The sequence below is a fragment of the Varroa jacobsoni genome, unplaced genomic scaffold (genome assembly GCF_002532875.2).
Source record: "Varroa jacobsoni isolate VJ856 unplaced genomic scaffold, vjacob_1.0 scaffold_1170, whole genome shotgun sequence".
In the NCBI taxonomy this organism is placed as follows: domain Eukaryota; kingdom Metazoa; phylum Arthropoda; class Arachnida; order Mesostigmata; family Varroidae; genus Varroa; species Varroa jacobsoni.
Genome location: NW_019214072.1, coordinates 366,156 through 372,242, shown reverse-complemented (window position 1 = coordinate 372,242; position 6,087 = coordinate 366,156). Strand labels below are relative to the sequence as shown.

The window sequence follows — 6,087 nt, the reverse complement described above, 5'->3', positions numbered from 1 at the left end:
ACTGTCGGTCGTGACATTAAGGTCGCTTCTAAAAGCTAAAATCTTTTTACTGTTCAAATATTTGTGTGATATGATATAAATCTAAAATGGCATTTGAAAAATCTACGTTTATTACTTTTTTTTTTACTTAGTTTTTTGTGAATGTCTCTTCGATTTGTCAAAGGATTAACTTTTTCTGCAAAGTTAGAAGCTTGGGGGGTTTAGAGTACATTTAGTCAATCTTTATTAAAATCGTCTCTAGGATACAAAATTATCAGTCCTACACATTTTCAAAGCTCTACGGAAAAATACTTAGCGGTACTAAGTACAACAAATGAAGACGCCTCGCGGAAAACTGTATGTCACCAAATCTCTCCCTCAGTAGCCTGAATGTTTTGAATGCACAATGGCAAGTATGAACATATAGTTTAAGTCAAATTCATTTAGCTTCGGCTACAAAGAGTCTTCTATCTGAAAAAGTAAACTGGTCAGTTTACCTAACATGCTCTCAACCACTGCACTAACGACATTGTCTGTCTCGCGCAAGGAAACCTACAAACCGACGATACAAACCTTTCCACGAGACGGTGCAAAAGGTTCCTGTAAAAGACACCTAATGTTTAATGTACGATTTCGGCGTGGAGGTAGGAGGTTCAGAACGACCGTTTTTATTATTTCAGATCGAGCTACTACATCAACAATGGCCCTATATTTTGATACTCGTGCATTGAAACTCTATGATTGTCATAACGAAAAAGGAGATCAGTATTACGCCCGACCGTGTGGTGGCTCATCAGTCAGTTTATTTCCACGACAGTTGCCTAAATAGGCATGCTAATTTAAGGACTACTATATTTTCTAATGCATTCTAAACCTTCATACTGTAGTTGCAGGCTGTGCTATCGGCGTTCCTTGGTTGCGCTTCAGAAAACACGGCTTGACATCTCATAGCTTGACTAAAAAATCAAGCGTTCTCCATAGCCTGCCCCTTCCCTTCTCGTCGATCACGGTTCGGCTTGGACCTATCCGCTTCTTTTCGTGGCCAAGAGCTTCTCAAATGCTGATAAAAACAATGTCGTTGATATGCTTATAAAATCGTACCGGCTAGAAAGGAGGATGACCATTCCTCTTATCGTTGAAGTTGTGAGCATGCAAAAGTAGGTCATGCTCTTTAAGCGTTCTGGCACCAGTAGCGGCAGGTCCGTTTAACAAAACTCGAACAACGAACATCTGAAAGAGACTTGTCTCCATTTGTACAGTCTAAAACAAGCCCGAAAACAAAAAAAAATACTATGAGCACCATGAATGCTAAAAGACAGGTTTTTTTTTTTATTTTTTACGCTATGAGCATTTCATTGAGGTATTTCTTAATTTCGCGGTATTGAACGACATTAGTGTAGAAATTATCTAAGTTAATAACATCAAGAGTTTTACTCATAGTTTCTGCAATTGTTCTGAACTCATAAAGCTCAGAGTCAGATTTGAACCTAGACCGAAATGTATGTAGATTTACTACAACGCTTAGCACTTTAATGTTTGTTTCATCAATATATTTCAAGTAGCTAATTGTACGCAGATGGTAGAGCTTAAATCAACTTGTGCTGGCTGCCCGTTGAGAAAAACTTTGTCGGATACTTGCGAATCGATAAATGCAACACATACGTGCGCAATACACATTAAGAGAGGTGCGCAAATTCACTAGGCCCTAAGAATCCGACCACAATAAGGCTGTCACATATGCTTTATTCAAACCTTTTTGACCTTTAAAATTTTGAACAGTCGGTCAGCTCTGATCCTTCGGAAACGCTAGAGATTTTGCCAATAGCATGCACCGTTCGAATAGACGGAAGTTTAATTCTCTACATTAGGGTAAGTAAGGGTCTGGGGTGTTAAGCTGTTGTCATCGAAACTGATTATTTGAATATCATTTTTTTAATGCAAAATGTCGACGAAAGACGACCAGGTTTCCTTGACCTGATTCTGAGAATGCTCAGACAAACAGCAATCTAATTGAAGTGAAAACTGCCAAAAACCCTCGATATTGTGGTATGTGTTAGAGCGTATCATAAGCGTCGATGGAAGATATTTGGAAATAATCTGATATACCTATGTGATTTTTAAGGAGTACATAAACATGATAATGATTCATAGTAATATCAGAGGCCTGTATTTGAGAAGAAGACACATATTATATACACAAGTGACACAGGCTCAAATCATGCCGAATTTTGTTGCAAAGAAGAAAAATTATCATTAGTACATTTGATCAGCATATAGGTTCTAATGGATCCCCGGTTTCATAGGCGCCTCACCTATAGTATTAGATATTATTTAGACCTTTCCTACATATTTAGACATACAATGTCGGAATTTAGATATATGATCTGTTTGGACACAACTTCGAGGTCTCTATCTGCTATTAGGCTTCGAGTCAGACCTTATCAGCAATGAAGGTGTCGAGCAGTGCCTACTTGTTCATACTCGCAGAGTGTTACTTGATGTAGTTTTAAGATTTGATGCGTCTGAGGTAGTGACCACGGTAGTCTTGACGAACTGGTCCGGCGGCGTTTGCAATTCTTTTTTATTAAATCGCAGTACAAAAATTACTATGAAGACCCGTGCTCGCACCGGGCGATATATAAGTAAAGAACAGAAAACCAGCGAGTAGTTGTTTCTACGAAATGAAGTTAACTCGTTGGGTTTCACATTCAGCTCACATTATATAAGTTGAACTCTAGTGTCATGCCGTACGTAAATTATATTAACCTAAGAATGCTCAGACCAGGAGCAAAAATGTAGAAAAAGATAAATAAATAAGTAAATGCAGTAGGTTCTAATAGGAAACCAATCCTTTAAAGTATTTTAGTTTATTTAAATTTTCGTGCGATATTCAATGCTGTACGAAAAGCTGGAAATCTATTTAAATTATGGTGGTGCTTCAGGCCGACCAACTCAATCTTTCGCCTTTCTCTATAACTTTTAGTGACCGGCACAAAACACCCGAGAGCCAGCATGCATATGAGCCGATATATCAACATTGTTGTGTTCAGCTTCAGCGAGCAGTGGGTGCATTCAGCCTCTGTGTGGACAATCGCAGACTTCAACTAAGAGTTTAAAACTCAAAAAACGCAACATATCGATACTGCTTAAGATAGCTGACTTCTAGTCAACACAGAATACGTCCACGCCCGGCTTCGACTTTGGTCCACTTCACGGGCTACGAAGTTGAGTGAGAAAACATGTTACACCTGTACCATCACGGAGTATGCACTTCGGTTTACCAACTCTGGCCATTGCCGCTGTTTGTCAGAACTTGATTTAGCAAAAGTATATATGATCTGCTAGAAACATCAGCGTACAATCAATTCATTTGTGCACATAAAGGGAAAATTTAGCGAATGAAACGTTGGTGTCCCCGTAATAGCAAAGTAGGTAACATGATGGAACCTGGGCATAGACGCACGTCGGTTCCTGCTGGGGGCCAGCCGTCTCATAAAATGCCTAACGGACCTGCCGGACGCAAAACGCAAGACATTTAGGCTCCAAGACACTACATTCATCCCCGTTGGTGCTCTGATGGCTGGCACAAAAAGAAAAAAAAACGAAAGAATAGAAAAATGACATATCTCATGCGTGGGCGTCATCATTGTCCGTTTGTTTATAGTAGACATTAACGAGATGACTCCTGTTAATACGCGCTGTGGGACTACTTTATGATCACTTTCCATGAGCATGACTGCTGAAACTTCACGTTAATACTGTCTTACGTCATCTACAACTTTTAATGAATTTATAATTTCTGAACCCATATTTTAGCATTTACATGTGAGTGACAGAAATATAAATAAAATATTTGTTTCAAATATATAAAATATGGTAATTTTACACACTTCGACTCGGTTGCTTACCCGGTAAAGCATCCAACTGGAATAGCCAAAATCGTTGATTTAAGCCTAGTCGTCGGAATCTACACTACGCATGAACGTCGTATACATGTTTTACCAAAACAACGACGAATCGAAGTCGGTGAAGGAAACACAGTATGCTATCGTATGCTTCGCGAATAGGCTCAAAAAACCTATTGTAGTAAAATCATTTTGCCGTTGTGTTTCAGGTCTTGAATACTGGACAGTCATTACGTACATTAGACTATGGGTATATATATACATAGGAGATAGAAATTTCAGTTTGGACTTATGGCTGGCTTCGCTCAACATGCTATAGCTCAATTTTAATTTAAGATTTGAGTCAGCCTTATGAACGCGTAGTGCACGATGTGTACTACTTGCGCGGCAAAAAAAATGCGCAAACAAAACTTTTTTCACATGATTGTTTCAAGTTCAACGTCCGCTATTTGCTGTCAAGCATTGCTTATTGCCCGTCTCCATGATAACGCACGAGGTGACGTATTTGCCTACTTAACTTAGAGACACGTTAAACGTTCTCTTTTAACTTTAATGGTCGGTTTAAGTACCCAAGTAACACCGCAAAATAGCCTAATGGTTTTTCTACGGGCGAGTGATATAGGACATTCCATCTCAAAGAAGCTAGCGCACTACACTCTAGTGACTCATTTCAAGGAAGCTTAAAGAACCGGTGGCCCAAAGTATCTTCTTTTGATGCTTGATGTATACAATAGATATTTGTAGGTATATTAGCTGCAAAAAGAAAAAGGATGCAATGTTGCCTCCTTGTTATACTGACGTTAGGCAGAGTTAAATAATCTTCCCGTCACTTGCAGTTATACTGTGATAAGAATCACACATAAAAACATGTCAAAATATTCGATGGTGGTCTGGACGGACGTTTTCTGATTTCTCGCTCAAATTAATGCAATAGATGTGTACAGTGGACAGACGTTTTGTGTTAACGATAAAGTTACAATCCTGGCTGGTCAAGCTGTTCTGAAGTGTATTTAGTTCGCTATCGAACTTCAGCTTTAACGCGGTTAAGATACTTATAACGGTTAAGATAAGGATAAGATGTTCCGAAACATTTACAGAATCGCGGCTCTTATGGCAAGAGGTCATGTCCTTGTAAAAGTGTAATTATACCTAAAAAGAGTACCGCTTAATTCTTCAAAGAAATTCACCTTTCATAATAAAAAAAAACGCAGCTTAAACTTATGTATTATTAACAGACCAACTTAATGTCTAATCCTTTTTGACATGTGATACTTGTCGCACATTTATACGCTTAGGATAAAATAAAGGACTAAAGAGTAACGTAGGTTCTTGCTTTGTGCTTTGAGCAGAGTGCATAAGTAACATTGTTGGATATTCTGTTAAACAATCGAACAATAGATGTTCAGAAGGTTTATCTCCGAACAAAGCCCCAGCACTCATTAATCTTGATCTGTTTTGAGGACATGGGTCGATCGATATCTGCAACTACATCTAGCTAATGTTCCAAGAATAACATATATAAACACTTTATTTGTGACGTCTCAAATTTTGATCATACAGTAACACCTTTTGCACCCTAGTTGTTTTTAAAGATAAACAAAAAAAAGTACCTCAATTATTATATCATTTGTTCTTTATATCTATGACCTAACAACGAAATCACTCAGTAACCATGGAGGAGACTGAATATTAGTGACAGATAAAGGTTATCCGTACTGCTGAAGCTTATCATTTGTATAGTGTGATGTAAGAGTTAGCTACTTTTTTGCGGGACTTTGTCTTTTAACCTATTGATTTTGTTGAGAGAAATAGAAAGCATACAGCATTGATCGATCTAAGGCAATTAATATCTCACTTTAAACTGGCTCCTAAAAAAACAACTTCGCTTAATGCTTTAAAAACACAAACCGATTGACCTTCATGCTAACATTTTTTCCTCAGCATTTCTGCAAAATAATCTGTTTTAATTTAAAAGATGTTCGTATTTAACTGAAGATAGTATGGCGTACTCCAAACAATGTGTGTGAATAGACTTACTGATTGGATTTTAATTGGATTGGAGCTATAATTTCAGCTGTGCTCATTGAACATTTTTCTAGTTCTAATTTTTGTCTCCATTCGTGCTGATAGGCATACACAGGCACACAATCCTTTTTTTTTTCTTTTTTTTTATACATTATTCATTATCAAAGCACGAGTTTCT

General features: G+C 37.8%; 1 long non-coding RNA gene across 1 annotated transcript; it reads right to left on the bottom strand.

Annotated features, from left to right (window-relative positions):
• Positions 1 to 747: 747 nt before the first annotated feature.
• On the bottom strand, positions 748 to 6,046 carry LOC111267334 (uncharacterized). Its single transcript, XR_002684539.1, has 2 exons — positions 5,922 to 6,046; positions 748 to 1,239 (listed from the first exon to the last, which is right to left on the bottom strand). It is a non-coding gene; the product is annotated as an uncharacterized LOC111267334 (long non-coding RNA).
• Between the last annotated feature and the right edge of the window lie 41 nt (positions 6,047 to 6,087).